Source organism: Mus pahari, chromosome 23, assembly GCF_900095145.1.
Source record: "Mus pahari chromosome 23, PAHARI_EIJ_v1.1, whole genome shotgun sequence".
In the NCBI taxonomy this organism is placed as follows: domain Eukaryota; kingdom Metazoa; phylum Chordata; class Mammalia; order Rodentia; family Muridae; genus Mus; species Mus pahari.
In genome coordinates, this window is record NC_034612.1 from 18,413,519 (window position 1) to 18,436,673 (window position 23,155).

General features: G+C 46.9%; 1 protein-coding gene and 1 pseudogene across 3 annotated transcripts in view; both read right to left on the reverse strand.

Moving 5' to 3' along the window:
• The window catches only part of Tmem132d (transmembrane protein 132D), a 634,730-nt gene that overhangs the window by 569,937 nt on the left and 41,638 nt on the right, over positions 1-23,155 (reverse strand). The gene's annotated exons all lie outside the window — the stretch shown is intronic.
• Positions 3,307-4,837, reverse strand: LOC110339099 (annotated as a pseudogene). The gene has a single exon (XR_002381333.2). The product of XR_002381333.2 is annotated as a tubulin alpha-1 chain-like (transcript).

Here is a 23,155-nt window from a genome sequence, read left to right on the forward strand (position 1 = left end):
CATTATCACCATCACTATCATCACCATTTTCACTGTCATCACCATCATCACTATCACCATTATCACCATCATCACAATATCACTATCACCGTTATCGCCATCATCACCATTATTGCCATTATCACCATCATCACCATTATCACCATCACCATCGCCAACATTATCACCACCATTACCACCATCACTGTCATTACCAATATCACTACCATGATGTCATTACCAATATCACTATCACCATCCCCATCCCCATCCCCACGGCCATCATTATCACATCACCATTATCCTCATGGCCACCATCACCCTCTTCATCCACGCGATCAAGTCACACATTCTCCCCCTAGTCTCCGCAGGTCTCCTGCCATCTTCAATGACGGAGGAAGACTCCCCGCCGGAAGCACTGGGCTGCGGTGGATGACGTCGTGGACACCAGGCTTAGGTAAGAGGTTCCAGCTGCCCACAGGGCCACAGTGTCCACTCAGCCTAGCCAGCACTCGCTCCCGGGCATCTCTTCACAGCCCCTGTGCTTCCTCTCATCTGTCTGCTCACAGATGACCCAGCTCCACACACGCACCCCCAGGTCTCTGAGCCTCCTACGCTCTCTATGAAGCAAACACGAACTCCTTCCCCAACAGGGGTGCTCGGCCTCCATCCCTCAGACCTCAGCCGCAGCTGAGATCAAGTCTGTCAGCTCGGTGGATCCTACCAGGCGCTCTTCTCAGAGACCGTGGTCCCCACACTGAGTCAGCCCCAGCAGTCAGAAAGCTACCCTTGGCCCTTGGTGAAACTCATCCAAGCCCTGCCCCTCCCCATTCCTTCTGTACCTCATGAGCACTGGAGGGGTCCCCAAGAGCCCTTGTGCAGCTGAGGCATAGAGACACGGAGTTCGTGAGACCATTCAGTGTCCAGAGCCAGTGCACAAGGAAAGTGTGTGATGCCCAGATACACACCCAGTGTGAGTCTTCCCAAGGCATTCAAGCCCAGGGCTAGCCACAAGATTATTTAAATATTGTCTTCCTATTTAAACAGAAAGGGAGCAGAACCCTGTTCAATCTGGAATTCGCCTACTCAGAGTGTTACACTCTACGCCTTTAAATAGGACTTGGGGTGTAGCTGTAAAATGTAATGACTCTAGGGTGCATGGCCTCATGTTCTGAGCACAGTGATGTGATTTCTATTCGGGCAGAACCAGGAGGAAGAGGCAAAAATTGAATTAGATGGTTCTTGAATTTTCATTGATCAGCCCAAAAGGAATTGGAAGAAGGCCCAAGCCAGGTTCCATTAAACTTAAGGATGGTGAAGATGACTCCAGTTCTCTGGTCACACCCATAATCTCCTCCTCGAACCCTCTCTCCTATCTACTCCTGGTTCTCCGTCCTGTAACTTCTACCCATACTGTTGGAAGAATACATCTGAAATGAACCATTTATTTTCTAACTAAAAAATAAATAAATAAATAAATAAAAAATCCATGATCAAAAAGCATTTGAGAGATACTGGACTCAAGGTGCAGACTCAGAATTCCCTCCTGTAGGAATCCCTGAGCCCTCATTATAATGCTGCATACTGTGAGCCTGCCTTTCCCCTATGTTTCCCAGCAGACAGAGTGAGTTACATGAATAATGTCACATGGGGGTGTACCTGTAAAAGGTCACTTCTAGAGGAGTGATTGATGTAGTTCAAAGAGCTGCTCTTCCATGGGATCTGGTTTGTGTTTTGGTTTGGTTTTTTGTTTGTTGTTTGTTTGTTTTTAAGACAAGGTTTAGGCAGAGACAGGCAGATTTCTGAGTTCGAGGCCAGCCTGGTCTACTAAGTGAATTCCAGGACAGCCAGGGCTATACAGAGAAACCCTGTCTCGAAAAGCCTAAAAAAAAAAAAAAAAAAAAAAAAAGACAAGGTTTGATGTAGCCCAGGCTGGCCTCAAACTCCCAACTTAGCCAAGGATGACCTTGACCTCCTGATCTTCCTGCCTCCCAAGTGCTAGGATTACAGGTGCATCCTACACACCTAGCTTACATGGTACTGAGAATAGAACCCAGGGATCTGTGCATGCAAGGTAAACATCCTATTAGCCAAGCTATTGTCAGAGCTTCAAGGTTTGGATTTAGGAAGGCAAAAATCTACCAGAGAGCTCCAACCTGACTCTCAAGTGGGCATACATCAAAGGCATTCATTGATGGACTTTCTGATCCACAACTCCTTTCCAAACTGCAAGATGACTGGAAAGTTAATCACAAAAGACCATTCCACACCAAGACACTGGCCTTCGTGAGTGTCTGCCCGGTCTATCTGGTCTGTGGGCAAAGTGCTTGCTGAGCAAGTGAGAGGGCTTGAGTTCAAAGCCTCAGCATCCACATAAAAAAGCCAAGTGGAGCCAGGCATGGTGGTACACCCCTTTAGTCCCAGCACTGGGAAGGGAAGTGGATCTCAGCGAGTTCAAGGCCAACCTAGTCTGCATAATGGATTCTAGGCCAGTCAAAAAGGCCGAATAATGATGATGGGCTGGGAAGTTATAAACCGTGGATATCTGGGGCTTCTTGGCCATCCAGACCAGTCAATAAATCAGTACCTAGTTCTGTCTTGAAAAATAAAGTGGAGATTGAGAGAGGAAGACACCTGACCTTGGCCTCTGGTTTCCACATGGACATGAGCAAGTACGTGTACGAGCCTCTCCTGACACCCCCGTGCCCCATCCTCCGCCATCACCACACACGCATGGGACCCCCAGGTCCCAAAGGAATAATGAGAAAGATGTAAAACACTGAAGAAGTCTTAACTGAGGAGAAAATGGGAACAACAACAAAAAAAAAGTATAAAAAAATACACCTGGGCTATTTGGGGCTGGGCTATTCAAACCTTGATGCATAGGATGGCCAACTGCAGACGTTAGCTCCTAAAAAAGATATGAACTTGTATTTCCAGCCCACTCCCTGTAATGATGGTCCCGGGCCATCTTGGAGCAGCAGAGACCTAGGCAACACTGACCCACACTGTTCTTCGGTGGATCGTGTGACAAGTGCTTAATGAACCAGAGTGCAGGCTTCCTTTACGGACAAGGTTATTTCATCTCTTCCTGTGGCTCGGGTACCATGCTAGGTACTGAGGACATCACAGAGCAGACTCACAGAGATGAAACAGTGGGGAATTATAAACAGTGGGGAGGCAGAAAACAGGCATCTCAGCCCGACAACAAGTGGGAGATAAAGACAAACTTGAGGACTGGACTCGTCAGAGAGCAGAAGCGGTCATGCAGGAATGGCCAGGCTAGGGGATCCTGTGTCGTGGGTTGGTCTGATGCTGCTTGTATTCTTTTTTTTTTTTTTTTTTTTTTTAAGACAGGGAGCATTTTATTTAAAACCCATCAGTGAAGTGGGTCTCTGACAAATCAATCATAAGTCAGTAACAGTATGAAAGCACATATTGCCACATACAAATTAACTGATCAGACCACAACTTTCTATGTTGGAACAGAATAAACATCCCTGTGGAAGCAGCACCTTGTGACATTTAATTTAGTATTCTTCTCCTTCTTCCTCCCCCTCGCCTTCCACAGAATCCACACCAGCCTCCTCATAATCCTTCTCTAGGGCAGCCATGTCCTCACAGGCCTCAGAGAACTCACCCTCCTCCATGCCCTCACCCACATACCAGTGCACAAAGGCACGCTTGGCATACATCAGATCAAACTTGTGATCTAGGTGAGCCCAGGCCTCAGCAATGGCCATGGTGTTGCTCAGCATGCACACAGCTCTCTAGACCTTGGCCAAGTCACCCAGGTACCACAGTGGGAGGCTGATAATTAATGCCAACCTTGAAGCCAGTGGGGCACCAGTCCACAAACTGGATGGTACGCTTGGTCTTAATGGTGGCAATGGCAGCATTGACATCGTTGGGAACCACATCACCATGGTACAGCAGGCAGCAAGCCATGTATTTACCATGGTGAGGGCCACATTTCACCATCTGGTTGGCTGGCTCAAAGCAGGCATTGGTGATCTCTGCTACAGAAAGCTGCTCATGGTAGGCTTTCTCAGCAGAGATGACAGGGGCATAAGTGGCCAGAGGGAAGTGGATGCGAGGGTAGGGTACCAGGTTGGTCTGGAATTCTGTCAGATCAACATTCAGGGCCCCATCAAATCTGAGGGAAGCAGTGATGGAAGACACAGTTTGACCTATCAACCTGTTTAGGTTGGTGTAGGTTGGGCACTCAATGTCTAGGTTTCTACGACAGATATCATAGATGGCCTCATTGTCTACCATGAAGGCACAATCAGAGTGCTCCAGGGTGGTATGGGTGGTGAGAATGGAATTGTAGGGCTCGACCACAGCAGTGGAAACCTGGGGAGCTGGGTAAATGGAGAATTCCAGCTTGGACTTCTTTCCATAATCCACAGAGAGCCACTCCATCAGCAGGGAGGTGAAGCCAGAGCCAGTTCCCCCACCAAAGCTGTGGAAAACCAAGAAGCCCTGGAGACCTGTGCACTGGTCAGCCAGCTTGCCAATCCTGTCCAAGACAAGGTCAATGATCTCCTTGCCAATGGTGTAGTGGCCACGGGCATAGTTATTGGCAGCGTCCTCCTTGCCTGTGATGAGCTGCTCAGGGTAGAAGAGCTGGCAGTAGGTGCCAGTGCGAACTTCATCGATGACTGTGGGTTCCAGGTCTATGAACACTGCCCGGGGCACATGCTTGCCAGCTTCTGTCTCACTGAAGAAGGTGTTGAAGAAGGTGTTGGCCAGCCTGATGGCCAGATGCCATGTTCCAGGCAGTAGAGCTCCCAGCAGGCATTGCCGATCTGGACACCAGCCTGGCCAATGTGGATGGAGATGCACTCACTCATGGTTGCTGCTTCGCGGCTATCGGGCGGACTGTGGAGGCGAGGAGGAGGTGTTGCTTCTTACAGTGCGACTCTTAGGCGGTGGATGTAAGAGAACCTGCTGCTGCTTGTATTCTAATGCTAAATTCTGGCTTCCCAAGATGAGGCTGCCGTGGACAAGCAGATCCTCACATACAGCAAGTGATGCTATATGAACCTTTTCCCTCCAACTTAACTGATCAATAAAAGGCTGGAGCCTGTGATTGAGCATTGGGGGGAGAAAGACGGGACTTGAGGATCCAGTGAGGGTGCTGCAGATGGAGGGGAAGAGGAAGACAGAGGTGGAGGAAGCCACCATGGACCAGAGAGGCATGGCCAGGAGAAAAAGCAAATAACAAGGGACTTTGTAGCTGGGGAATAAGTTAGTTTAGTGCTAAGCCTGCCCAAACTAGGCTTATGGTTTGTAAATAAAATACCAGGATTACAAGTCTTTTATACGGGCTTGTTAGGACTATAGATTTCTTACACAATCCTGGGGATGGTCATTAATGCTTGAGGGAGGAGAAGCCACTTGGGAATGGAGCTGAGAGAGCACCCAGGGCCAGGTCCTGTAGGCAGATGCATGGGGTGAAGCCGTTGAGCCCACATAGACTTACTATATACTACAATGAGTGGGCAGAAAGCAGACAACCAAACTGAGGCCGAGTCCAGATGACACCAGGCAAAAGCCACAGGCTACATGCAATGCCTATGGGGACCAGCAATCGAGAGGGGGGGGAGAGAGGGAGAGAGAGAGAGAGAGAGAGAGAGAGAGAGAGAGAGAGAGAGAGAGANGAGAGAGAGAGAGAGAGAGAGAGAGAGAGAGAGAGAGAGAGAGAGAGAGAGAGAGACTGACTCTGCACCTGGGGCTTAACATGGTCTCCTCTACCTAACCCAAAGCCCAACTCATGATCCACTGTAAGAAAGCAGATGTTTGGCAAAACTTTATCCGTACAAAGAACGGGAGTGTTGTGAGCCCCTTATCAGGAGTGATAGAAATGTTCCTGCAACTGGGGTTCTCAAGTATCTGGCAAGGCTCATCCCCACCAACAGAGTGGGCTCAGTTCTGACAACTCTTGGTGCTCCTGTGCCTTTAAACCATGATGCTTCTATAAGAATCCGAAAGTAGTAGAAAGTATCACTCAATAGCTATGTGTGATGGTTTGTATACGCTTGGCCCAGGTAGAAGCACTATTAGGAGGTATGGCCTTATTGGAGTAGGTGTGTCATTGTGGGCATGGGCTTTAAGAACCTCCTCCTAGCTCCCTGGAAGTCCGTCTTCTCCTGTTTCCTTTGGAATAAGATGTAGGACTCTCAGCTCCTCCTGCACCATGCCTGCCTGGACACTGTCATGCTTCTGCCTTGATGGTAACAGCCTGAACCTTTGAACCTGTAAGCTAGTCCTGATTAAATGTTGTCCTTATAAGAATTGCCTTGGTCATGGCATCTGTTCACAGCAGTAAAACCTTAAGACACTATGTCACCTTTAGCCTCTTCAAAACCCAGTGCATTAATCTATGAGATGGGACCAAGACCTATTTAACAGGACTTACTGTAAAGTATAAGGCAGAATACCTTAAGTGTGATTAAAGAAGGCAGTGAATATATCTCAATATTGTCATTTCTACCAGAAACTGATTTAAGCTAATAGGAAAGACTGATAGTAGTGGCATTGCTTTGGGGTAAGGATACATAGTTCACTGGTTCATTCATTCATTCATTCATCCCTCAACTCATGGGAACACAGAGAAAAGCAACAGCCTGCTTGAGATGTTACAGCTGCTGGGAGCCGCAGGGAAGCCTGCTAAGAAAGCTGGGAATCGGGGGAGAACCCAATCTGAAAACATCTCTCAATCTAGGCATGAAGGGAGATGGCCCCATCGGTAAGGGGCCTGCCTTATAAGCAGAAAGGCCAGAGTTCGAGCCACAGAACCCACTTGTATTCTCTGTTCTGGGGAGGTAGAAACAAGAAGAGGAGTCTCAGAGCTCGCGAGCAATGAGAGACCCTGTCTCAAAAATAAATAAATAAATAAATAAATAAATAAATAAAACCAAGGCAGACAGAGCCTCCAGGGTGAGAGCTGAGGCTCTCCAATGTTAATGTATGAAATGGAGTCAGGCAGTAATTGGTTGTTTTCTGGAGAACCCTCTGGACCTTGTCCTGCCAACGCTCTTCCGTCTGCAGAAGAGCCTCCATCAGCATCTCTGATTAAGCCCTCACAGGAGCATCCTGACACTTTCTGATGTTTTAAGAATGTTTGTTACATTGTTACAGCTGTGAGGAGTCAGCCCTGTCTCTTGTTTTGTTTTGTTTTGTTTTGTTTCAATCATGTTCTAATCCACCAGAGGGTGACACTGAATGCTTGAGTCATCAAAATTTGTCTGTCGGGGTCCCAGACCCCAAGAGGGTTGTTGTGGGGGTGGGGGTGGTCATATCAGGTGTGATCACGAAGGCAGAGCCCCGGGATGGGATTAGCATTGATCGGAGGAGGTGAAGAGACACAATAGCATATTTTCTCTGCCATCATAAGTGCACAGTGGGCATCCATCTGTAAATGAGTCTAATGACATCTTGATTTTGGTTGTCCAGCCCCAAGGACAGTGAGACACAAATGTGTTTATCTAAACTCTCCAGTCCATCGCACCATCTAAAGTAGCCAAGGATCCTGAGATCCAAGAGCCAAGGAGACATGAGTTGGCCATGGGCCTGAATCAGAGGGTCCAGCTGCCTCCAGACCCTCCCTCCAATTTGATGAGGTCTTTCCTTGACAGCTGAATACAAGGGAGGGAGAGAGCCAGTCTATCTTTGAGGAATAGTCTCTAGCTAGTTGACTGTTTTCAGTCTTTGCCAGCGGCTTTACAGGTTGGTCATTTGTTCCTCTGGCACTGACTGGCAGGCATCTCCTCTGGGCACATGGCAGCTTCTCTCTGGGTTGTCTACTATGTCTTAGGAGCCACATAACATGGTTCCCTTTCTTACTTCTACCTCAGCCTCTTCCTTAGCCTCCTCTGACCTGGCAGTGCAGCCCTCTCCTTCCTGCCGATGGTGTCTCCCACTCATTCCCTGACTTCCATCCATGGGAATGCTGGAGAGAAGTTTAGGCCCTAGGCACCTCCCACAATGTCCTCTGGATCAACCCACAAGAGATACCTGCACACCATGAGACCCAAGAGGGTCCCTTCTGCCCCTCTTCACATCCCAAGAGTACCACATGCTAAACTTGATCTTCCAACTAGAGCGTGAGATAGCCTGAGGTCATGGACTGTGTACTATAAGGACTCCTCCATCCCAGGGTCCACCCACCTCTCCAAGGGTGATGTCTCCATCAAAATCCTTACTCTGATACCCTCCTTCTAGACTTGAGCATCGCATGGAGAGATTCTGATTGACAAGTATATCCATGATGGATAACCCCCATTTGGGGGTTTAAAAAAATGTCTCAAGAGCATGCATGTGACTGCCCAGTGGCCAGAGTGGAGCCTCCACTGCCTGAGTTCCTGGATCATCCTGGTATGAAGGGGCCTGTGCTCCATCCCAGGGTTAGGGTCACAGCCTAAGTGAGAACAGATTTTTTTCCCTGCAGGAAACTATTGAGAGATCCAGGGAGAGATGGAGGATAAGACAGCATCCTCATGGGCTGGCAGTGGAGGAGGGGGTGACACCATAGCTTCCTATGGATCCTAAAAGCCTAAGGTTACTGTTTGTATAAGGAAGAGGTAGAAGAGCATCGCATCCCAGGGACCCATCCGCCTGCCCCAAGATGGTGACTCCTGCCCAGCACCAAACCCCTGTTACCATCACTACACCTGGCTGCAAGCCACCATTTACCTATTCTGAACTGAAAACCGAGCAAGCCGTCCTTCCTGAAGTTGGATGGTGACTGCCCAGACCAGCACAGTTCCTGATAAGAGAAAGGGTGGGTGCAAAAGAACAGGTAGCTACCTTGGGCACTCGAAAAAACCAAAAAGAAAAAAGAAAAGAAAGAAAAGAAAAGAAAAGAAAAGAAAAGAAAAGAAAAGAAAAGAAAAGAAAAGCAAGTACCACTGAAGCTTCTGTAGACTCACGCTCGTATGAACAAGAACATGGGCGTCAGAAAGATGGCTCGGTGGGTAAAGGTGCCTGCTGCCAAATCTGATGACCTGAGCTCAATCTCCAAGACTCACGTGATGGAAGAAGAGAACTGACTCCTGAAAGATGTCCCCTGACCTCCATAAGCTCACTGTGGCATGCTTGCCAGTGCACATGTAGATAGATAGATACATAGATACATACATACATACATACATACATACATACATACATACATAGATGTAATAAAGCAGGAATGTGGTAAGCAAGGGGGTGGGGTTTCAAGAACGTGGAACCATTATCTGTGGTCACCCTGCTCTGTTTGTGACACCTAATAGGCTCATCTTACTCATCAAGATGAACTCAAAAGAACCCTTCTTTGGGTTGTCACTGCTACCCCAGTTTGGTTGGCAAGAGCTAATTTTACATGGCTTCCTGACCTTGACTCAGTCCCTACCCCAGGATGCTCTACTGGGGCATCAGCCTACCACTTGGGTGACTCCAATGATACCCTGCCACTCAGTGGTGACTCCAACTGGAGCACCAGCTGGTTCTCAACAATGATGTGCAAAGACTGTGGCAGTTTAAATGAGAAATGTCCTCCACAGGCTCGGGTGTTTGAACACGTGGTCCCAGTAGGTGGCGCTGTTTGGGGCGGTTGCTGGAGGAAGAATGTCAAGGCAGAGCTTTAAGGTTTTATAGCCTTATCCCATTCACCTGTTCTACCTCTTAGCTTCCTATGAGTAAATGAAATGTGACCAGCCCACTTCCTGCTCCTGCTGCCAGCCCTTCCAAGCTGTGATGGACTTTGGTCCGTCTGGAACTACAAGCCAGAGTAAACTGTTCCCTCCTCAAGTTGCTTTTGGTCAGCATTTTATTATGGCACCAGAAAAGTTACTGACATGAAGGCCAAATACAAAATAAATAAATAAATAAATTAATTAATTAATAATCATAACAATAACTTGCTTTGCCAACAGAGATAAACAGAGCAGACTTCAGAAAAACATGACCTGGTAATGAGAGCCCAGCCATGCACCAGCAGGAATGAAGGTGTTCAGGAATGAGCTTATAGACAACCAGCAGCAGGGATAGAGGCAAGTATTACAGGGGATTGGGGGAGCCCTCACACAATCTGGCTGTCAAACAAGGGAGTTAGGAACAGCTTGGAGATGTCACCAAGTGACAATTCCATCCTGAGCTGAGAGACAGTGCTAATAATGTTATTGTTTAAAAAAAAAAAAGTATAGAAAACTGCACAATGTATTAAAAGTAAGGGCTGCTGTGGTTTGGACGTGAAATGTCCTCACAGGCGCCTATATTTGAGCGCTTGGTCGCCAGCAGGTGGCGCTGTTTGCAGAGGCTATGGAAGCCTGAAGGACAGAACTAGGTCACTGGGTCAGCTTTGAAGATTTGATCCGTCTCCTCTTCCTGCTCAGTCTCTGCTGCCTCCCAGCCGTGATGGGAACAGGTAGCAGTCCAACAATCCAGCTGCTATGAACGCTACCATGGTGGACCAAGATCCCTCTGAAACCGTGAGTCAACCCATTCCTCCCTCCCTTATAAGTTGCTTCTGTCCCGTACTCTGTCACAATGATAAGAAAAATAAGGGATGCAGACATGTGTTGGGTTATCAGTGGCTGGTGTTCAGAAGGAAACACAGCATTTGAAAACTCAAAACACTAAACAGAGCAATTAAAACTGAGCATTTCTCTGGGGGGGGGCTTCTCTGCACACTTGGTCCCTGAAACTCTACCTACAACCTCTGAAACAAGTGTTGCTTGCCCCCACCCCCACTGCCCCCCCCATTCTAAAGATGAAGAAACTGAGGCGTGAGCAAGCAAGCCACGAGCCCAACAGCCAAGTGCAGAGCTAGGTCTCTGTACGGTGGGCCATGATCTCCAAGGTTCTAGAGAGTTCTCTGAGAGAAAAGACAAGTCTACACCGCTTCTGGCTCATCCCTCTTATGCATGGCTCCCCTGTAAGCAAAGATCAGACTTTGTACAACATCTTGCAATGCTGGTTTTTGACATTATGGTTTATTAGTCTGAGTCCTGCCTAATTATCAGTTGTTAGAACCTGTGTTCTGAGCAGGTACTGCTGAGGAAGCCCGGCTTCATTCTGTTTCCTGCTGTGACATTTCACTAAATTAAATCTTCAAGCTCTCCCCCACCATGGACAGAGACGTCCTTAACAGATTAGAGAGCCTCGAGTGTACAGAGGCATCTGTGTAAGTTCTTGCTTGTCGTTATAAAAGTTAATTTTCTGACATCCCTTCCACCCCCTGCCCCCTCCACACACCCCCCCCCCGTGTGAATGCACCTCACCTCACCTCAATTAAGTGCTTCCCCTGCTAACAGATGTAAAGTTCAAGGAACGATGCTTTTAATGTGAGCTCGAACCAGAAAGCAGATCCATTCGGAAATAAAATATGAATAAGCCGCTTTCTGCATTGGCTAAGTGATTAAAAAAGTAATCTTCCCGAAGCGACGCGCCACATATTTGTTTATATTACTGTTAATAACTCACCAACTAATGATAAATGTATGATAATTTATCCTAAGTGAAACGAAGTGTGCCCCGAAGACAGACTCCATAAATGGAAGCTCATGCTCGCCCGAGTTTGGGGCAGGAGCATTAATAAATGGATTCTCTTACTCCAGCAAAAATTATCATATGCAAATTATATGCAAATGTGCCCCAGCAGCCATATGGGGTCCCTAAGGGAGCCTGGGAAGCAGAAACCCTGAGCCAGGTTCTGGGCAGTGACCTTGCCCTCTGTGGCAGGACTCAGATAGCCTTTGTTCTCAAGTCACGAGACTCCATTAATTTGCTCTTTGGTCATATTTAAGATTCAAGCTCCTTCGTCTCACTTCTCTGTACATAAATAGAATTAATAAAAGCCACCTAATGTCCTATTACGTACATTTAAAAATCATTAAGCCAAACTATGCCTGTGAATTTAGAAATTATGTAATTATTATCTTCATAAATAATACAAACAATTCCAATCTATCCACGCAGACAGACCCGAACTCTATTAGCATCCATGTGGCCTCTCCCTCACCCATCGCTGCGATCATTCTCTGATGTGTGGGAGACCCATGGAGGCCTCAGCTGCCTGGATTAAGGAGGGGACCACTCAACCCTCCGTCTACAGGGACAAAGGTGAGAGAGCAGCGAACCAATCCATTCCTGAAAAATTCTGGAGAACCTGACCAATGCCAGACGAAGCCTCCTCAGCCCGCCAGGTTAACACACCAACCCCGAGGCTCAAATCCAGAGGTCAAATTGCCTCCACTTGAGTGTCTTTCATCAGCAGGTTGTTAGGAGGAGCCTGTGGTAGCCTCACTAGACAGCAGGATCTCAGGACCAGGGATCAGACACCAGGCTGATCTCCGACAAGTCATGTCACACGCCAGCATCCACTCTCCAAGGGTGAAGCAGGGATGTAAACGTGATCTGCTCCATCTTCCGTGGGAACGGCAAAGAAATACACATGTCCGCAACACGCCCTTTCAGTATGTAGTTCCCACACATGCTCTTCATTGGACTTATGTGTACTCTTTGAACATCCTGCAAAATATAGCCCTTTAATGAACCCATTTTCTGGTTGTGTTTCTTCAATTATATATTTGCTTTTTATTTATATTTCATATACAGTATGTGTTTACAATCCTTCAATCCTCTCAGTAACTGAACAGAGTAGATGCTTTAATATTTATGTAACATAAATATAATAAAAAGTAAATAGATGATAACCAGATGATGGCTAGATGGCTAGATGAATGATACACAAAGATAACAGGTAGATGGATTATTGATTAGGATGATACATGGATTGATACGTGACAAATATAGTAAATAAATGACAGATCATTGAGAGAGAGAGAAACATAGTAAATAGAAAGCAAATGACAGGTTAATAAATGATAGAGCCAGGCAGTGCCCTGAATCCATAGAACCAAGTAGTACCTTGAATCCTACTTGGAGGCAGAGGCAGGCAGATCTCTTGAGTTCTATTCCAGCCTGGTCTACAAAGTGAGTTCCAGGACAGCCAGGGCTACACAGAGAAACCCTGTCTCAAACAAAATAAAACAAATCAAACAAAACAAAACATGGGTGATAGGCAGATAGATATGCAGACAGATGATAGATAACAGATAACTGATCAATACATAGATGATAGATCAAAAATTTTTACTTCTACATATGTTCAAATTGATAAAACAAAGAATCCAAATGTTCTCTCTCCTCGGTCTTCCTCCCTCTCTCCTTCCCTCCTTCTCCCGTCCTAGCCTTTCTCTCTCCGCCATTGGCTCAGCCCTTGAGGTGTCTCTGCCAATGGGCTTCTTACCTCTCGCATTCCCACCACACAGTCGAAACAGAGTCTGCTGGCCTGGTTGGTTCCCTGAACCTTTAGCCACCATCCATGGACAGGCAAGCCCTCCCTGGTCAGCCCGAGGTGACATACTGCCTCTGGAATGAGAGATGGTCCTTGCCCCACCCAACATCCCCAGGCAGAGTTGGACAAAGCTGGCGATCCCGTGCCAACGCCACAGCGTGAGAAAGTGAGGCAGGTTCTGGGCCCCATGCGATGGGTCATTCATCTGGGTGGACACTGTTCTTCCCACATGTCATGCAATCCGAGGTGTGAGACAAGGGTGCCTCATACTGAAAGTGCATCTCAGAGCAGGGGGAAGTGGGCTGGGGGGGGGGGTTAGGGCTTGCTGCTGGACCCAGGGGACTCCATGTGAGAGGGTGGACGTTGATCTTTCTAGAACACAGCACTCCAGTAGTCTCCTTGACGTATCATTTTAACCTCCAAGAGATATAAGAGGTATATTGTTTAAAGCAGTATTAGCTGCCTGCTTTCCATTTCGGGACAAGCAGCCTTGCTGTCTGAGCCCAGAGACCTCACCCCAGTACACAGAGCTTCCAGAAACCAGGGAAACCTCCAACGTCAGACATCCAGAAAAATCTCCACATGGTTTATGGTTTTCATAGGGGAGGAGCTTATATGGGGTTGTCAGAGGAAAGAGGAGGGGGGATGAAGAAGGGAAGGGAGAGAAGGGAGAAGCTGTAACAGCCTGTGACCAATAAACACATTCTTCATTCTCCCAACCTGCAGCTCACGGGCCGCACGCAGCAGGACACGGCCAAGGACAGCAATAAACGTGCCCAACACAAAAATCCTAAGCTTACACTTTTATAAAGACTTTTTTTCCCCCATATTTGTTGTTGTGGCCTTTATAGATGATGACCTCGTGGTAACCAAAGGCTGGAGGTGGCTGTAGGTCAATCCCTCCACAGCAAAGGTATGCTCACCTTTGTACTAAGTCCTAGGGAGCCCGGTTCTTGGAATGAGAATCCTTTACTACCTGGCATTTGCCTAAAATGCCACTCACTGTCAGAGCATGTGCAAAGCAGGGACCAAAGCACTGGATGCATCCCCAGCCTCGCCAGGAAACAGGACGAAAGAATGTGGAATCCCTTCTCTGACTTTCTTTACCCTAGCAAATTGCATCCAGGTGCCATCCACTTCTGTAATCTCCGCCTCAGCCCCTGTAGGTGCAGGCTGGATTCTGCATGTTGAACGGCTGCCATGATCTATGGCTGGGACCTAACTGCCTGTTGCTCCTAGACTCACAGCTCTTCACTGCATTGGAATATGGATGAGTTCTATAGAGTCCGACAAAGACATGTCCACAATGCCTCGCACACCTGTCAGAATCTGCCGCTATTTGGTCTGAGCCACGTCAGCCAAACTTGCATGGGAGAAAGAAGGACGACGCTACCCAGCGCCTTCTAGGGCCTCTTTCCACCATCCACCCTGGCTGGTCATTATGAGCACCTGCTCCTGGCACAGGAGAGTCTTCGTGTTACATCCTTTGAAAATGGCAAATGGCTCTAGGAAATTTAAAACCCTTCTGACTAAAACTGCTTTCACTCAAGAGCAGGACCTCTCAGCTTCAGGGGCACATTGGACAGTTCAACTGAACCACTCCAACGAGACCCTTCAGACATTGCTCCACATGAGTGGTCTTCATGTTCTTTGTGTGTTTATAACTAAACTGCAGTTTGGTGTGGGGGGGGCATGGTCATATATGTTCAGGTGTATGTGTGTGAACACGCACACATGTGCATACACATATATGCATGTGTATGGAGGTTATAAGACAACCTCACATGGCCTTCCTTGGGAACTGTCTACCCCTTCTGAGACTCGCTGACCTGGAACTGACCAAGTCATCTAAGGCAGTCCAGTGCTCAAGAGCTCCTTCTACTTCTGCCTCCCCTGGGCTGGGATGACAAGCGAGACCCACCACACTCAGTACTTCTACATGGTGCTGAGCATGAAACGCAGAAACTGATGCTTGCAAGTGCTTTTCCAACTGGGCCATTCCCTTAGCCATAAGGGAGCTGCGTGTAACCTAGACCCTAAGCACATCACACCCCCATAGCCCACCAACCCTGTCCCCTTCCCACTCCTTCCCTGAGGGACATGTCCGCAACTGTAGCCCTGGATCTTCCTTCTCTCCCCCTATGAACTGCTTCTCAACCAAATAAGATGACCAGGTCTGGGGATGTCGGCCGCTGTCCCCAAATGCCGACACACCTAAAAATATCACTTCAGAGCTACAGATGGAGCAGAGTCCACAGAGGGGCTGAGGCCAGCACGGTGCTTAAAAACAGCCTCCATCTAACCATGGCGAGTGGAGCCACGTGGTCTATGCTGCAAAGTCTGTGCACAGGGGTCACGTGACCCTTGGGCATCTGCGCCTAGGGAGACGTAGGGAGCCTATGGAGCTTAAGTATTCTACTGGCATCCACTCAGGCTGGCAAGCTTGGCACCAAGGGAACTGAAGTTTGATGGATGGGGGCAGAGTGCCAAGGTCTTGTAAAATGCACGCTGCCGGTGGACGCAGTTGAATCTCCACATGGGCAATGTTCACTGAGCACACACCTACACTGTGAGGACTCCTGTGTCACAAGATGCGTGCCTGTTGAAGGAGCAATGCTGTGTGTCTCGTGAAGCACTCGTGGGTAGGGAGAAACATTCTCAGGAGTCCAGGGACAAGCAGAAAATAAAGCAAAACTGAGCTTCGGCTGAGTTAAACACAGCCTGTCTTCCAATTGGTAGATAGACTCAATTTGGAGGTTTATAATCCCCGCTCCAAAACACTCCAAGATGAAAGAGACGTGCGTTGTCTGGGAAAATGCAAAATCCCCAACTCGTAGACATGTCTGACTTAATGTGTGTTGTATGCCAGCTTCCTCTGATGTAAAACAGCCCCTCCCTCCCAGAAAAGTGGGGAGAGGCTCCTGAGACTAGATGGGTAAATAGACTTCACATGTCTGAGGTAGTGGAAACTTACAAGATTCTCCAAGGTCCCTCTCCACTGTTATGGACACAATCACAACCAACAACTGCTTGGGGAGGGCCTCTGTCAACTGTGGAGCTGCCTGTAAGCTGTGCAGAGAGCTCCTGGCTTGCAGCTTTTTTGGAGTCTTCACTCCTGTGAAGGTGGACTTTTTTTTTTTTTTTTTTTTTTTTGAATGCTAGAGCTGCTTTTAAGACTCTGAGAAACTCCTCACCCTTGTTCCTATAGGTAACGCCTCACCCAGGCCCCCTTTCAGAAACTTCTCACCCATAGTCCTATAGGTAACCCCAACCCCCACACCCTTGTGAGAAACCTTTCACCCACGCTCCTTAAAGTAACGCTCCATCGAGGCCCCTGTAAGAGACCCCTCACCCATGTTTCTACAAGCCACCCCAATAAATCACTAGTTTGCCAGGTTGGACCTTCCTATGGTCATTATGTTGGTCTGCCCTCAGTCTCCTTTCTGCGGTGAGTAGGTGTGTGTGTGTGTGTGTGTGTGTGTGTGTGTGTGTGTGTGTGGTATTTCCCCCAGGAAAAGTCTCTCACACTATAACCCAACAGGACCCTGGCCATGTACCAGAGGCTCCTGTGATCTCCCACACTTCCCAGCACTTCTGCTGTCAGGTGATGAGTGTGACGGTCAGCTGTGACCAAGTGTGGACATCACCATGCCCCCTGGTTACCAACTCACTCCACAGTCCAGCAGCCCCACGGCTATCAGAACACTCTAGAGCTAGAGGGCAGATCTCTAATACGCCCAAGTCCCTATCAACCATCTCTCAGAGCTTGGGACTCTGCCATCCTACCCTAAATACGTAGTAGTCGCAAGAAGAAAAACCTGCAGCATTTAGGCTGAGACATCACGGCACTCACAACTCAGACAACTCTCCCAGGGCAGCAATTGAATATCAAGTCAACTGTAAGACAATTTCCTATCCATCACATCTAATACAGAGTGAACACACGGCCCACGTTTAATACCACTGCAGCAGAGCCCGGCTATAAAGAAGAGAGATTTATTTTTTATGAAGTCCTTAAAGCAGTCCTCTCTTCCCAAATGCCTCTTCACAGCTGGCTGAAGTCTCTGCCTTAGACACGAGGCCTCCATCTCTGCAGGTATTTGGGGGTCTGGGCCTTCATGAGCTCGGAGTCCTCAAGAGACACGGGAGAGCCCTACCCACAGGGTATGGGTGTCTTCATACTGCTTCCTATTGTCCAAAAGAATTGTTGGCTTTTAATTAAATAATCCTTCTAAACGTATGAACTGCTTGTGTCTGAGAACAGAGATGATGATAACGATGGTGTGTGTGTGTGTGTGTGTGTGTGTGTGTGTGTGTGTGTGTGCGCGCGCGCGCATGTGCATGTGTGTGTGTCTGAATAATCTTCAGACAGTATGAACTAACATAAGAACACTCCACACTTCATAAATGTAAAAAACGTATAAACTGTCTCTTTATCCAGTGAGAGTGGTATTTATATAACAATAGACAGTCGCTGCTTTCCTTCTGTGTGCATACCATAAACACGTCCCATAAACCATGAAAATCAGAAAAGGGCTCCCTAACCTCACAGGAAAAAAAAAAAAAAAGATAAACGACATGGTAAACTGGTAAACCGCTCCCTAGATGTGGCCGATATTTGCAGATTAACTAAAGCAATGTTACTATCCTATCTCTACAAAGAAAGATTCTGGCAGCGTGTTAAAAGATACTTTGAAGCTATAGCTATTAACAGACCACTTAAGATAACTATTAATGGCTCTGTACTTCTAATTGATTACGGTTTTTGCAAATCAAGAAAGATAACGCAGAAGGAAGACAAGAATATGCTTTCTGACAGTCTGTCCATAACTTACAAGAGGAAGAAATGTGGCCCGATGTCTCCCTTACCCCAGAATCCTAAATGTGGCCTTGATGATTTTAAATGCCCTTCAACAGCTCCAATGGATGTCTGCCAACTCCTTATGCTCTATTCTTGACAACTTCATATGTGTATATGATGTCTTTCCCTTATTCATTCATTCTCTCTCTCCCCCTCCCCCTAAAGAGTTAACCTTATGTGTATGGGTTGTTGGCTTGACCCCATAACTGTGCAGTGCCTCGGAGGCCAGGAGAGGGCATCAGATCTACTGGAACCAGAGTAAAGATAGTCAGCAGTGGTCACATCACTCTTAAAGAGGGCACACTGGACAGGAAATAGTGTTGTCTAAATTCCGCACTGACTTTCTAGGTACCACAGGCTATATTCACTGCACACACTTGCCATTCTATTGAACTCTTATGGCTAAGGACCAGGGCCAGGAGCCGGCTAAGCACACAGTACCCTCAACCCAAGTCCTTAGGAAAATGTTTCCCCAAAATATTCATATCTGGTGCCTTCCTAAAAGAACTTATTCTCAAGTGTTTGGGGTGGGGTTGTATGTTTGTTTGTTTGTTTGTTTGTTTTAATACTCAAGTAAAATTCAGATCTGGGGTGTTACTAGGGAGGAGGAGCCATCTCTGAATGGAATAACAGATCTCATACATACAAATGGGCTTGTTCAGCTGTTCCCAATCTGTGGGTCGCAACCCCTTTGGGGATCGAATATCAGACATCCTACCCATCAGATATTTACATTGTGATTCATAACAGTAGCAAAATCACAGTTATCAAATAACAATGAAGTAATCTCATGGTTGGGGTTACCACAACATAAGGGACTGTACTAAAGGATCAAAACATTAGGGAGGTTGAGAACCACGGTGTTAAGTCATTAAGGTTACAAATACATAAGTTTACAAGAATGCACAATGCCTTTAAAAGGTTTTTGCAGTAAAGTCATGTTTTTTTTTTTCTTTCTCATTTTAACAAGAAGAGGAGAAAGAAGGAGAAGAGGAAGAGGGAGAAAGGAAGAGAAGATGGGGGCAGAGAGCACCTTTATTTGATCCTCCTCGAATAGAAGCATTCAGGATTGACCAGGGGGTTGGGCAGATAAATTCCCACTCTTGCCTGGACCTCACACAGAATTCGGTATCCCCCTCACCATGTAAAGCTCCTGGCATTTTGGTTTTGATTTGTTACTAATATTTTTATCCCAGACTGTAAGTGCAGACAATTTATTTCACAGGCACACAACCCGAGTCTCTCTCCACATGAATGGGCTGTAGCACAGGATGGCCATTCTTAGATTCCCTGCCTCTTTGCAGTCCATGAAATATACATGAAACCCCTCCCTGTGCCACCTCCAAATGAAAAAAGAGTCAAGTCAGATTTACAGTCGGGAGGCAGAGCTCCAAAGGGGCCCAGCAAGGCTAATTTAATACATCTGTCATGGACAATTACATGCAAAATGCAATCCAAAACATCACACCCACCCCTCCTCCTGCTTCAGATTAAAAAAAAATAGACCAATTGCCCAGCCTTCGAATCTAACAGCTGTCCCACCAAACAAAGATATTAACCTTGGATGGTTTTACTTGCCAGTAAAATCTGATCATTCGACAAGCCTTTCAAGAACATTTACTGTCCCCATTACAGAAATTGCTACACTGGCTTTCTGGTCTTAAACAAGAGCCATAAATCAGGATTAAAAGCTGGGGGGTGAGCTCTCCCTAAGTCAGGAGGTCAATACCACCATCCTTAAATCCTTCACTGGCCTGGAGTGTATTACTCCCCACTCCTAGGTGTGTGAAGGTGGGGATCCATGTTAGGCAGAAGAGACCAGGCACATGTACTATGGTATACAGACACAAAGATTAATTAGTTAATTAATTAATTAAAATGTGGTTATGAGGAGTTGTCACGGCTAGTCTTGAAAAGGCATTGACCCAGATCACAGTCAGTCGCTAGGACAAAAGGAGAACAGGGATTTATTAGGGGTAAGATTAGAGGCAGGAGGATCCCTTGGTAGTGGAGGCTAGCCTGGGCTACATGACGAGTTCCTGCCAGCATGGACTGCAAACTGAGAGCCTGTCACTGAAGACCCAGACGAGCCAATACCAGCCATGACCTGAGAGTGCTCACTGGTTAGGAAGCCGGGGGAGAGTGAGGTGTAAGGCTGCTCACGCTTCTGAAAAACAAAAACAAAAACAAAAACAAAAAAAAAAACAAAAACAAAAAAAAAAACCTTCGATCCCAGCTCCTAAAAGCAATCCTAATAAAACCCAGTGGATCATCAAACAAATACAAAGGAGATTATCCAAAGGGGAGGGGGACGAGAGAGTAATGGGAAACAAGGGCCAAAGTACATTTTAGATGCGTATAAAAATGTTTAAAGCCAGGTGTGGTGGCACACGCCTTTAATCCCAGCACTCGGGAGGCAGAGGCAGGCAGATTTCTGAGTTCGAGGCCAGCCTGGTCTACAAAGTGAGTTCCAGGACAGCCAGGGCTACACAGAGAAACCCTGTCTCAAAAAAACAACAAAAAAAAGTTTAAAAAAACAAAAACTAAAAAACAGACAACACACAATGATACATGTGGTATTTTCAATGAAACTATCAGATAAGCTAAATACACATACATATATACATATCACACATGTATCAATTTGCTGCATTATTCTGGGCACGGTACATGAATCACCTCTTTGACTATGGTATATGCATAACACATATGCTTATACACATGTTTTAATTTTGTTTTCATTGTATGTGTATGGGTGTTTTGCCTGGATGTAAGTCTGCTTACCACATGTGAGCAGTACCCTTGAAGGCCAGCAGAGGGCGATGGCCGGCCTATAAGCAGAGTCACAGAGAATTGCTCGGCGGTATGTAGGTACTGGGAATTGAACCTGGAGCTTCTGAAAGGGCCGCCAGCGCTCTTAACTCCTGACCCATCTCAGGTACACATTTTCAAGTCTCAATAATAAAGTCACCACAGTTTTCAAGGACAGGATCAAACTTGCTCTACTTGAGAAGGTATCAAACATCAATACAAAGGAAAAGAGATTCTTCTACTTATAGAAATCTATTTATAAGATTAAAAAGAGAAAGAAAGGGGAAAAAAAAACCACCACAGGTGGGAGGTTCAAAGCCCCGCTAGTGTTGCCTGATTAGATGAGATGACTTCGTATTTCACACACTCCGGGCTGGGAAATGGCGAAATCCCAGTTTAATCAACCCTTGGCCCCATAGTTCCTCAGAGGAAACTTTTTCCTCAAAGCCATGAAGTTCAGCTGAGAATTTGTTAATTCTACCTTTTGTGCGCCCTCCCCTCTGATATCATCCTAATGAAGTGCATGGAAATGTTAATGTTATTTGGGATTTTTCGTTCCGACTCTTTCTCAAACTTTTGCCCTCAGACCTTTCTCTTTACTAGATGAAGCCGCAGAGAAAGGCCGATAGGAAGGAAAGGACAGACAACAGCAAAAGGAATAAGAGGCGAAGAGGTGAGTTTGTTGGTTATTAAAACAGTCATGCTGTCTCCAGGAAACCCCCCCCCCAAACTCGCAAACAGCTATTTTAGGCCCCAGTGATGAGATGCATGCTTGGAGTCCCAACATAGCCCTGACCCCTCCTTTCTATTGTCCAAGGTTCATCAGGGATGCTATGTGGGTTACAGCATCTGTAGTAATGGGTATTATGACATCTACTAGGAGTAAATGGAGGAGTCACATTCCCACCATCCACCAAAGACAGGGGACATCTAATTAGCAGGACAGACGTGGTTTTAAGCCATGTGGCTACTATGCTGGGTTGTCACATGGCACCCCAACCTGCTATGCAAAACAGAGCAAAGAGAGCCGATCTGAGACTCTAGAAATAGCTGGAGACATCTCTGAGTGGCTGGCTTCTTGTGTTCTCTCCAAACAAGTTCGAGTTCACCCCTTAGGGCGTGAAGATCGGAGGAAACCAGTTACCTCCCACACTCGTCTTATCTTAATATCTGAGGAAAATATATGTCAATAGACCAAGGGGGATAAAACCAAACTTGAAATGCATGCATGTTGAGAATAATGCCTACGAAGGAAAAAAATGTTCTGGTGGCTTTTAACATGACCTTCTGAGCTTAGACTTGGTTCTTGGCTGGCAAGGATGGGCTGTGTGAGAGACCTCTGCAAACAACAGAAGATATGACATCTCTTTGGTCACAAGCACCGTGCTGTATGCTGATCTGAAACACTTGGCAGCTGTTCTAGTTTCAGTTCCCCTGCTGTGGCAAAAACACCCTGTCGTTCCAAGAGTCACTTAGAGGAGAAAGCGTTTATTTCAGCATAAAGATTCAACTGCTGCTGGAATCACTGTCCATCAAGGAGGGGCGTTCACTGTAGAAGTTCCTTGGGGCAGCACCACGCCAACAGTCAAGAGTAGAATGAAATAAATACATGCATGCTCACTTGCTTGCTTGTGCTCAGCTAGAATTCTTATTCAGGTCAGGACTCCTCCATAAGGAATGGTGCTTCCCATGGTAGGCACGCAACTTTTGAGTCTGTAGACCAGTTTCTTCTTCCAGGAGGTCAACTGTTGTGGTTTGAATGAGAACTGCTCCCCAACATAACATAAACATTTGGTCTCCAGCCAGTGACGTTATTTCAGAAGGTTGTGGAACCACTAGGAGGTGGGGCCTTACAAGAGGAAGTGACTCGCTAAGGGCAGAGCTTGAGACCTGATAACCCTCCCCACTTCCTGTCTCTCATCTACCCAGATGTACATCCAGGAGGCATCTCAGCTGCACACACACACACCCACGAGTCACCCGCCTGCCTGGCTGCCTTCCCCTCCACGAGGAACTACATCCATTCACATTACAGGTCAAAATAAAGCCTTTCTCCCTTAAGTTGCCCCTTTGGCAAGTCATTTGGCCACCACAATGAGAGAAACAACTAACACAGTAAACAACAGATCTGGCTGACCACAGACTCTCGGAGTCTATTT